We start from the raw sequence: 12,816 nt of genomic DNA on the forward strand, positions 1-12,816 counted from the left end.
CCCTTTCTGTAATCACCACATACCCTTTGCTTACATGGAGGGTGGTCTGAAGGTCTCTCCCTGGGGAAGAAGCACAGGTGACCTCCCTGACCATGTGCCTCACATGTATGTACCTGTGCACACGTGTGATGTGGGGAAAACACCAACTGATGTCCTGACAAGCATTCACTCTCACATTCATGGTGCAGTCATTGCAGCTTGGAACGTAGAGAAAATGCAGTTCTCACCTTTCGAGGACTGTGATCTGAAATCGGACGGCACATCTTCTCACGTAAAATGTGAATTTGATTCCCTCTCCATCTTTTCATTTGTCTGCCTCTTTATGTTTTTCCATTCTCAGGCTTTTTGAAAGGCAGAGGAAAGACCATTTCAGTGGAGGTTAGAAGGTACGAGTGGCAGCACAGGGAGTTAGAAAAAGACGAAGAAGAACTGTGACAAATCAGAATTGTGCTTCTAGACTCCACAGGGCTGGGCTCTGGTCTCCGCTAAACCACTAAGCGACTGTGTGACCTTAGACCCAGTGCCTGCCCTCTCTGGACACGCACTGAACAGGAGGTCTCCTCTAGCCAAAACATTCTACAATTATGAGGTGACACAATTGAGGCGTGGAGGAGAAAGAGCCAGCCCTTGGGGGATGCTTACCATGAATGATCAATCTAAAAAGTCCCCGAGGATAAGAATCACTTTACTTGTAATAGCTAAAATAATAAGTCACTCTTCGCTTGGCCTCATTCAAAGTGTATTTGTCTCGTGCCAATGGGTTTCAGACTTACAAAGTGGCTGCCTGTCGTAGGTGGAGTCTTCGTGGATGGGTGGCATGCTGCACGAAATGTTGTGGAATTACCAGAGCAGACTGGCACCTAAGCATTTCCTGATGCCATCAGTGAGGTGTCTGAGAAGAGGTTTGCTCAGGTCACACGGCTAACTTGTGGCCCAGCCCTACAGAGGACCATGACATCCTTCCCTGCGTGAAGCTGGGCCAGTCTTTACCCTGTGGATCGGCCAGGTTTCCTCAGCAGGCCCTCGTCCTCTCTGACTTGGGGATGGGGAGAATGAGGAGCTAGTAACCTTCTCCTCCCAAACGTTATGCATCATGGTAGATCCGTGGCTAGGCAAAACGTGCTTCCCTCTGGAACCCGCTTCTCTAGAACACAGCTCCCAGGTGGCGGTATTGGTGAAGGGATCCATACAGCTTGCTGTGCCCAGTGCCACAAGGCGCACCGCTGGCGTGCATTCTGTCTGGAGGCTCCGTGGTTCTGCTGTGTGCCCCCCTCACCTCTCCGGTAATGATGCTCAGGGAATTTCAGGGTCCACCTTGCTGTCCTAGGACAGAGTCCTGGTGGTGATCTGGAGGTCCGAGGCACAGAGGAAGCAGAGTGCTTTTCATCTGTGTCTAGATTCTTCCTTTTTCTCCTACTGGCAGCCCCAGCAGAAGCCACCTGGAACTTAGCTCTCCAACTCACACATTGAAAGAGACTTTGAGGGGTCACCTTGATTCCTTTCCCCAACCCGGGGAGAAGATCCAGACCCATTCAATGACCACAGCCTCTGAGGGCAGAGGAGGACAAGCTGCTGGCCTCGAGTGGCCTGGACTTCCCACTCCGAGCGAGTGGCTACAGCTGCAGCAGGCTCTGCAGTCCTCTTTGCATTTGCATGCTCTTCCCTGTTCCCCTCAGCAGGGGCTGTGGCCGCCTCTATCAGGGTCAGAGAGTCCTCTGGCTCCCCTTGCAGAGGCAAGAGAAAGAGGATCACAGCGTTTTCACGCTCTGGAGCAAGAGTGACCTGTATATCTGGAGGCTCGGGAGAGCTATTTTGTCAAAACTGAGCAAGCATGCCACCAGTTCCTTCATCCGGCAACATTTTTTGAGCACCTACTATGTGCCAGCCAATTCCCCACGCTGAAAATGCACCTTGGTCGCTGCAGGAGGCCTCTGTGTATTGCCAACTCATGAATGAGACCCAACCCCCGGGAGGTGCGTACCCACGTGCTCCTGTCAATCTGGCTGATAGTGCACGGCAAAACCCACAGCAGCAATCTCCTGGCCTTCCTCCTCTGCCCCAGTTAATTAGGGAGAATAGTGCCGTGACCTACTCACAGCTGTCAACAAGAGAAGTTTGGGGGACTCCGAGTGCTGTAGAGAAAGAAGCACCCACCTACAAAGTGTTTCCTGCCATTGCAGCAGGAAAAGCAACTATGGTGGCTTGAGCCCAGTTCAGAGCAGACATCTCAGATAAAGAAATGGGAGGCTGTCTTCTCAGGGAGAGAGAAGCCTATCCCTCAGCTGGTCGGGAGAATACAGGCCTGCTGCAACTTGGTTCTGTGCAGTGTGGGCCGATAGGGAGGCTGGGCAATTCAGAGGCGTGGAGCCCCACGGTCACTGTGTCTCCTGGGAACACAAACCTGGCTCCTAACAAGAAGCAGCAACAGAGAAGGGAGAACTCTGTGGCTGCAGGTGCCCTGTGACTCTGCCCTCTGAGGAGCCCACGGTCGGCCTGGGAGCCTTTGCCTCGTAGAGCCTCATCCTAACATTGAGGTCATCTCCAAGCTACCAAGTGAAAGTGTACCCCAATGCAAGCAGCGTTAGCACCCAGCATTTGCATTCTGTGCATGGCTGTTCTTCGCATCATCGGGGGCTGAGCTGTCCAGGTTCATGGACACTCTCCTCGCAGCTCCCTGCTAGGGCCTAGAACAGTGCTGGTGCCTAGCCAAGTCCGTTTTTGTTGCGTTGAAATGAAATGAGTTAGGGGCTGAAGAGAAAAATAAAAAAAGAAAAAGGCTTGAGATTTGTCCCATGGAAACTCATGTTATTCTTGCCAAAATCTCTGAGAAAGAGAAGCAGAGTGTGCACATTTCTTAAGGGTTACAGTCTTGGGTTTTTTTTTTTTTTTTTTTTTTTTTGCATCTCAGATCTTTTCCCATCAGGCCTAAGAGGATCAGGCTAATGGGTATCTTGGAGGGCTGGCTGAAGGGTAGTGGAAGTCATGGCCATCCCCTATGCAGGGCAGGAACCAGAGCAATGGAAGTAACAGAAATAGAAGAGCCTGAACATGTGCTGGTCTTTAGGGGAATCAGGAGATGGATGAACAGTGTGGCTCCTCCACTTATCCTCTGGTAATGGGATGCAGTAGCCTGTGGTCAGCATGGGGCACACACTTCATCTGGCTATGCCATTTTTCCTCAGCTCCAGAATAGGGAATAAGCCACCACTCTTTGTAGATTTGTTGCGAGAATGCATTGTGAGGTTTTGATAGTCAACGAAGTTCTTTTTCATGTGTTGATCCATCCTGGAGCTTCACTACCTTTTCCACCCTGCCAGGGTTTGCTCATTTTCCAAAGCCCTGGTGTCCGTATAATTGGTGGTCCCATGGGGGTAACTGCAGGAACTATGAAGCCAGTCCACCCAGTGCCAGAACCCTGGTTTGGTCACACACCAGCTATGTCACTGTGGGCAAGTTTACCACTCATTACAAGTTAACATGTTAACTTGCAATCATCATACTCACTTTGCAGAAGTGCCTGGAGGTCTATCTGAGCAGAGACATGTAGACAAGCACCCAGAACAGGTTGGCTGGACTGACCTGTACCTCACATACACTCCTGGGCATGCACTGAGGCCCTCCTCTTCTATTTCAACTATTCAGACCTGTTTCTTCAGGCAGTGTTTAGGTTAGGAACATTTGCCTTCTTCATTTTGCAGAGCGAGGTGCAAGACTGTTTGTCCGAAAGGTGACATTGCCTGGGTCAGAACACGGAGAGGGCTGGGAGCCCTTAGTTTGGGCCTCCCCACTGCAGGGGCAGCCAAGGAAGTGAGGCCAGCTCCTCTTTCAATCTTCACACCCAGGGTAAGGATACGGAACTTGCATTTTATGCCTTTTCTCTACTTGGGACCTCAGTGGTGACCTCTGAGTTAGAGGTATCACAACAGAGCCAGTCCGTTTCTGTTCAGCAGGAAGTCCAAGGTGCCTTTGGAGCTCGGGTGGTAAAACTGACTGTCGTTGGCTGAATCCATGGGTCGCCTCTGTCCTCTAGTGGCGAGAGAGGGAAAGGCATTGGCCACTCTGGGCCAGGCTTGCCAGCCAGATTCGATTGCCTTTGAGTAATGGTGTATATTTGGTCACCTGGAAACCCAGCAGCACCAGGCAGCACAAACCCAAGCAAGGCCAAGACACAGAAGTCATCACCGGACACATTCCAGGCCTGGATAGAGGGTTTCACTCACCTGTTTATTTGTTCATTCATTTATTCCTTCATTCAACAAATATTTATGGAGTGTCTGCTATGTGTGGGCGTGACTCTAGGAAGTAGATCAAGACAGTGATCAAAACAGGCAATGAGGGAGTGACGTCATTGGCAGGATAGCAGAAAAGGACTTTTCGGCACTTGCCCCTTTGCTGAAACATGAATTTGAACAACCATCTGTGCATGAAAATACCTTCGGAAGAGCTCAGAAATCTGGGTGATAGATGACAGTACCTGGTTAGAAGAGTGAAGTGACCACCAATTTCACTGTGGACCCTAGTGCCAGGCTGGCCCTTATGAATCCAGGATCCTGGGGTCTAATAATGTTAACAGAAAAACATTAAACACATTAAATGTGATAGAGTTTAATTGAATAAAGAACAAAAATTCATGAATCGGTCAGTCCTCAGACCAAATAGGTTCAGAAAACTCCACGCTGCAACCTGGTCAGGTAGCATTTATGGACAGAAAATGGAAGGGAGGTGCAGAGACAACTTGATGGGTTATGGCTTCCTTTGTCTTATTTGAACATGTTCTTATCAGCTGGCCTCCGGCAACTGATTGAAGTTCAGCTGCTGAGACTGGCTGAGACTCAGTTATCTGTTATAAAATTATACTCCTAAGTAACCTGCCCACCTCAGCCTGAGCTCAGGAGTTCGAGACCAGCCTGTTCAACAGAGTGAAACCCCGTCTTTACTAAAATACAAAAATTAGCCAGGTGTGGTGGCGTGCGCCTGTAGTCCCAGCTACTCGGGAGTCTGAGGCAGGAGAATTGCTTAAACTCAAAAGGCGGAGGTTACAGTGAGCCAAGATCGTAACACTGTATTCCAGCCTGGGCAACAGAGTGAGATTCCATCTCAAAAAAAAAAAAAAAAAAAAAAATTATCCTCCTAAGTTAGGCTTGCAGTTAGTTTCCATACTAACTTAGGTTGAAATTAATTAAAGAGGGACTCAAAGTACAGAGGCATTCTCAGACCAAATTTAATTTAATTTAACAATAGAGGGGTTAAGCATATTCAGGGAAAAACAAAAGATCCAACTATATGCTGCCTACAAGAGAGTCACTTCAGCTTTAAAGATACACATAGGTCAAAAGTAAAGAGATGGAAAAAGATATTCCATGCAAATGGTAACCGAAAAGAGGAACAGGGGTGGCTACACTAAAATCAGATAAATTAGACTTTAAGTCAAAACTGTCACAAGAAACAAAAAAGTTTTATCCTATATATAATGATAAAGGGATAAACTCATCAAAAGCATGTAACAAGGATAAATATATATGCACCTAACCTCAGAGCACCTAAGTATATGAAGAAAATATTTTAAAAATTAAAGAGAGAAATACACAGGAATACAATAACAGTAGGAGACTTCCATACTTAACTTTCAACAATGAATAGATCTTACAGATTGAAAGTCAGTAGGGAAACAGTGAACTTGGACAACACTGTAGACCAAATGGACCTGACAGGCATATACAGAGCATTCCATCCAAAAGCAGCAGAATTATGCACAGAGCATTATGCAGAATAGATGGAGACATCACACTACCTGATTTCAAAATATTCTACAAAGCAATAGTACTCATGACAGTATAATACTGGTGTGAAAATAGACATGTAGACCAATGGAACAGAATAGAGAACCCAGAAACAAATCCACTCATTTTCAGTCAATTGCTCTTTGACAAAGTTGCCAAGAATATACAAGGGGGGAAAGATATTCTTTTCAATAAAGAGTGTGGGAAAAACTGGATATTCACATGCAGAAGAATAAAATTGAACCATTTTCTCACACCATATAAAAAAATCAACTCAAAATGCATTAAGAACATAAAAGTAAGGTGTGAAACTACTAGAAGAAAACATAGAGACAAAGCTTTTTGACATTCATCTGGGCAATGATTTTTTGGATGTGACCAGAAAAGCACAGGCAACAAAACCAAAAATAAATGGAATTGCATAAAACTAAAAAGCTTCTGGGCTGGGCACAGTGGCTCATGCCTGTAATCCCAGCACTTTGGGAGGCTGAGGTGGGTGAATCACCTAAGGTTAGGAGATCTACCCCCTTAAAGTTAGGAGTTCAAGACCAGCCTGGCCAACATGGTGAAACACCGTCTCAACTAAAAATACAAAAATTAGCTAGGCCTGGTGGTGGGCACCTGTAATCCCAGCTACTTGGGAGGCTGAGGCAGGAGAATAGCTTGAACCCAGGAGACAGAGGTTGCAGTGAGTGAGATTGTGCCATTGCACTCCAGGCTGGGTGACAAGATCGAAACTCTGTCAAAAAAAAATCTTCTGTATGGCAAGGAAATAATTGACAGATTGAAAGAGACACCTATAAAGTGGGAGAAAATATTTTCAAACCATATATCTGATAAGACGTTAATATTCAGGCTATATCAGAAACTCAACTTAAGACTGGCTGCAGTGGCTCATGCCTGTAAACCCAATATTTCTGGAGGCTGAGGAAGGTGGATTCCTTGAGTCCAGGTGTCTGAGACCAGCCTGGGCAACATGGTGAAACCCCATCTCTACAAAAAATACAAAAATTAGCTGGACGTGGTGGTGCATGCCTGTAGTCCCAGCTATTTGAGAGGCTGAGGTGGGAGGATCTCTTGAGTCCAGGAGGCAGAGGCTACAGTGAGCCAAGATCAAGCCACTGCACTCCAGCCTGGGTGACAGAGTAAGACTGTCAAAACAAAACAACACAAAACAAAAGAAAACAAACAAAAAAAAAACTGCAACTCCCCCAAAAGAAACAACTCAACTCAATAGCAAGAAAACAAATGACCTGATGAAGAAAACAGGTAAAGCACTTGAATAGATATCTCTCAAAAGAAGACACACAAATGACCAAGAGATATACAAAAAAAATGCTCACTATCACTTATCATGAGAGAAATGCAAATCAAAATTACAGTGGGATATTACCTTACACCTTACACCTTAGAATGGCTATGATAAAAAAGACAACCACCCTGGTCAACATGGTGAAACCTCATCGCTACTAAAAATATAAAAATTAGCCTGGTGGCTAATTTTTATTAGCCTGGTGGCTTGGTGGCACGTGCTTGTAATCCCAGCTACCCGGGAGGCTGAGGCAGGAGAACTGCTTGAACCCGGGAGGTGGAGGTTGCAGTGAGCTGAGATCACACCACTGCACTCCAGCCTGGGTGACAGAGTGAGACTCCGTGTCAAAAACAAAAACAACAACAACAAAAAAAACTAAGTATTGCCTGAGATGTGGAAAAAAGGAAACCCTTGTACACTGTTGGTGAGCATGCAAATTAGTACAATCATTATGAAAGACAATATGAAATTTTCTCCACAAATAAAAAGAGGACTACCATATAATCCAGAAAACCCTCTTCTGGGTATATATCCAAAGGAAATGAAACCAGTATGTCAAAGAGCTATCTGTATTCGTGTATTCATTGCATTACTCACAATAGCTAAGATATGGAACCTAAGTGTCCAACAACAGATGAATGGATAAAGAAAATACTGTATGCATATGTATGTGTGCGAGGGTAAACGTGTGTGTGTGTGTGTATATACGTCACTCACGCACTGAAATATATTTCAGCCTTAAAAAGGAAGGACATGCTACAACATGAATCAAACTTGAGGTCATTATGCTAAGTGAAATAAGCCAGTCGCAAAAAGACAAATATTGTGTGATTCCATTTACATAAAGTACCTAGCCTAGTCAAATTCATAGAGACGGAAAACAGAATACTAAAGGGCTGAAGAAAGGAGGGTATAAGGAATTATATTTTAGTGAGTATAATGTTTTAATTTTAGTTATGCAGGATTAATAAACTTTGGAGATCTAATGTATAGCATAATTACTATAGTAATAATACTGCGTTGTATACTTGAAATTTACTAAAATTTAAATGTTCTCACCACACACACACAAAAGTAACTATGTGAGGTGATGACTATGTTAATTAGTTTCATTGTGATAATCATTTCACAATGTATACATATATCAAAACATCACATTGTATACTTTAAATATATACAATTTTTATTTGTCAATTATCCCTCAACAAAGCTGGAAAAAAGCTCAGAAACTTCCTCTCTACCATAAAAATTACACTTAGGTAAGTTGATCCGGTCATGGGATTTTCATTCTAGTGTGTATTTCCTGACACAGGTGGGGAGTTAACAACACTAGCCAATCATTTAATCTGCGACCTTTCATGTCTGGACTTTTCTGAAATGGCCCCAACAATTAAAGTGGCCTAATAGAACAAGAGGAGCCCTGAACAGACAGTAGATTAGATTGGGTTTGAAATCCTGTTCCTCCATTTACTAGCCAGGTGACCTTGGGCATATCACTGAAAGTCCGTATTTGGCCTGTTCCCTTCTAGCACTGTGCCAGGACCTCATGGATCAGTGATGGACCAGACACTGTGGTTCCTCCCCACTCAAAATGTGGGACAGTAACATCTCCCTGAACCACAACTGTGGATGTTGACATGCCTTTCACCTGGCATTGGGAAAAAAGGGTCAGAGTCTTTCCGCTCTATTATAAAAAGAAGGAAATAAGCTCATAAAAATAATTTGATCTAATTTATTCTGTTTTACCGTATGCCAGTGTTTCCATTATCTGTTGCTGCGTAACAAACCGCCCCAAAACTTGGCAACTTCAAGCGACAGCATCTTATTATTTCTCATGATTTTTGTGTGTCGACTGGATTGGACAGGGCAGGTTTTCTGCTGCAAGATTTCTGTTAAGGCTTGGATGGCCAGAATAGTTTCTTCGCTCCAATGCCTGGCATCTCTGCTGGGATGGCTGGACCAGCTGGGGCCTGACCAGGCATCATTCTCTCTTTGTGGTGTCTCCAGCAGGGTAACTGAACTTTTAATAGGATGGCTGTCGGCTTCAAGAGCTCCACGAGAGGCTAAGCTACTACATGCAAGTGCTTATCAAAACTCTGATTGCATTATGCTTGCTAATGTCACATTTACCAAAGGAAGTCACAGGGCTGAGCCCATGGCCAACGTGCGCAGGAAACATATGAGAGTAAGAATACTGGGAAGCATGCCCCTTGGCGGACAGTAGGGTGACAGACTACAGTGGCCAGTCAGGGTGCTGATGTGAGGGGCCCTTTGTAAAGCAGTGTGGTTGTGTCCCTGTAAACATGGCAGTCAGGATTCATTTTGCTGCTGTTGTTTTACCAAAAAATTAGTTTTAATTGGGATATCTTAATGTTCCTATAATCTGGTCTTTACCAAAAAATTAGTTTTAATTGGGATATCTTAATGTTCCCATAATCAGGTCTAACAAGGAATAATAAACCAAGAGGTCAGAGGAGTTTTTCTTGGTCCTGAGTACAGGCTCTAAGAGCTGGTCAAACATTCCTTCCCACCCAGTTGCCGGGAGACACCCCCTCAGCAGTTCACTACTTTACCACTCTAAATGGGAGCCATCCCAGCAGGGAGGCTGCACGTAAAAGGAACACCACAAAATTCCTCTTGCATTTCTCCTTTCCTATGAGTAATCAGTGGAGAAAGGCAGCATCATAGGGGTGAGACACGTTGGCACTAGGACTCTGTGATGGTGAGCACATTCGATTTTCAGGTCATTTGACTCTAGACACATACTCCAAAAAATAATTTTCAGCCATCAAGTCTAGTGTTCTCTCTATTTTTATCTCCAGTGCAGAGGTTTGGGTTTAATCACACTCCTCAAGTTGCTAAACTGACCTTGTCTTGTTTCATATGTGTATGTATGTGTGTACGCAAGCATATATGTATGCATGTATGTATTCTCTTTGATTCCCATTTCCATGCCTCACCCCATAGGTAAACATTCTGCTGTGCTTAATATATCTCTTTCATTGTATGCATTCTTCCAAACTGTGTATTATGCTTTTGTATGCATGCACATTTAATTTTCATTTTCATATATGGCATAATCAATTGCTAAAGTTATGCTAAAGTTAAATTGATAAGCCTATCAATTTAACTTTTTTTTTTTTTTTTTTTTTTTACCTTTTCCTTTCCAACTGTGGATTTTAGGACCATCTACATCACTCTGTATTCTCCAAGTTTGTTGCTTCATGGTGTACGCCCCCCATCCCCCAGCCCCCACAATGCTGTTCTCCATTCTGCCACGTTACCTGGCCATTCTCCCACTGCAGAGCCTCCCCTCCCTGTCCCACCAATGTCACTTCTCGGACCATCCTCAGCAGACCTCGAGAGAATTTCTCTGGATTCTATGAGCAGAAGCAGAATGAGTGTGCAGAGGATGTGGGTCACAAATGTGAGTAGGTAGTGCCAGAGAGCTTTTCTGATTGGATGCCCTAGTCTCTGCCTTCAGCAGCAGTGCCAAAGGATAGACCTCCTCTTCCCAGCCCAGCCCTGGCATTAGCCACAAGAAGAAGATGAAGACTCAGGCCCTGCTTGCAAGGATCCTGTGACGTTATTCCACCTCGAACCCCTAACCTCTGTGGACTTGGGTTTTCTGGCTTCGCCCCAGGCAGTCTGACCAAGCCCTGGCAGCCCCAGGCCACATCCACCTGCTTTGGCATCCTGTCCCAGCCACCCTGTCTTCCTTGGATGTGGCCAGCAGACATGTGTCATGGCGAATGTGCCAGAGCAACTGGGAGCTGGGAGCTACTCAGAGAGGAGCTCAATGAAGATGAGATCATTTTACCTCCCCCACAGTTCCCCAACATATCTCAGCATTGAGCCCCTGTGCTAACTCCGGATAGAGTGCACTTATTGGTAACTAACTGCTTTGTTTACCATTCACAGTGGCTCTGAAAAGCCCACCTCTTGGGTAGTAGGTGTGGAGTAAACAACGTTACTGTGATGAAATGACACAGTGACAGCCTGGAGGTCATACAACCTAGAGAACCTAGACCAGGACCCTGTGCTAGATACTTCATTGCACAGGTAAAGACACTGAGACCCAGCAAAATGATCTTCCTTGTTGTGTAATGAGACGTCAAGCTGGTGCCAGAGTCCAGGAGCCTCATTGCTCTGGCCCATCCTCCTTTCCTATCCCTGCCCCCGTTTCCTTCCCATCAGGTGATGCTGCAGGGATCCCCAGCTCCACAGATGAGCCTAAGCTTTGCCCCAAGACATTGAACTTCTTCCTTTCCCAGACTGGTCTTGGGAAATATTCAGAAATAGGAAATTGGCTTTATTGATGACTTTCCTTCCCTTCCCAATTCAGTTCAGGAAACAGGAAACTGAAACAAGAATAAATAAAATAAATAGGGAAGAGAAGACAACACTAATCAGAACTATTTCTTAACTGTGAAAAGGCAGTAATGAAATAAGGAAATAAGATCACTTAAGAATTCTACTGGCCAGGCACAGTGGCTAACTACTCACACCTATGATCCCAGAACTTTGGGAGACAGAGTCCAGCACATTGCTTGAATGCAGGAGTTCAAGACCAGCCTGAGCAACAGGGCAAAACTCTGTTTCCAAAAAAAAAAAAAAAAAAAAATTAGCCTCAGTTATTAGGGAGGCTGAGGTGGGAGGGTCACCTGAGCCTGGGAGGTCAAGGCTGCAGTGAGCTGAGATCACACCACTGCACCTCCAGCCAGGGTGACACGGGGAGACTCTGTCTCAAAAAAACAAAAAGCAAACAAAAAAGAATTCTACCAGTAGGTGTTTTCCCCTACTTTCTAGATGGAGAAGCAGAATCAAAGAGGCACTCAGGAGAAATATGACCAATGATATAGCAAATATATCTACATGACTCACAGGAGTCACTAAACCAGATTTTACTCCTTTGTAAATGTCTCTTCCTTGTAACTCAAAGCAACAGTTCCTGATGGCATATGTCTTTCTTCTTTCATCCAATATACCTTGAGAATAATAATAGTAGTAGTTTCAGAAATACCAAATAACATTTATGCAATACTGTACAATTTACAAAGTTGAGCATAGGAATTCATGCTTGAAAAAATATTAATTCTGGGCAAGTGATTAGTCAGGTAGGATGACAGGATTTGGAAATGAGGGAGTGAGTATTGGTCATAAATGAACAAACAGCTCATTGGGCATGTTGGAGGTCCTGCTCTTAGAGAAAAGCTGCTATTCCACACTGCAATACTCTGGAATGCCTCAGAACCTTCCTTTGCAAATTAGAACAGGGATAGAGGGAAGGGTTGTTCAGAATTTGGAGCTAATTAGATCATCTAACCAATAGGAGGAATGTTAGAAAGATCAGGCACTTTTTTTTCATGCTAACTTGCATCTTGCACTGGTTTTGTGAACGGGCCCAAAGAACTCCTTGAAGGAAGCATGACACAAACCTCAGTGGAGACTATTTAGCCCTGTTCCCAGGGCCGTGCCAACGGTCTAGTGCCAGCGAAAACTGCCCCTGTCCCCACAAGTCCCGTACTTGGCAGGCACCACCTGACCCTCTGCCTTGAGTTCAGAAAAGATTTTTTTTTTAATTCACATACTGTAAAATTCACCTGTTTAAATTGTACAATTCAGTGGTTTTAGTATATTAACAGAGTTATATGACTATCGTCATTATCTCATTCCAGAACATTTTTATCACCTCAAGAAAACCTCATACCCATTGGCAATCAC

This window comes from Papio anubis, chromosome 9, assembly GCF_008728515.1.
Source record: "Papio anubis isolate 15944 chromosome 9, Panubis1.0, whole genome shotgun sequence".
Classification (NCBI taxonomy): Eukaryota; Metazoa; Chordata; class Mammalia; order Primates; family Cercopithecidae; genus Papio; species Papio anubis.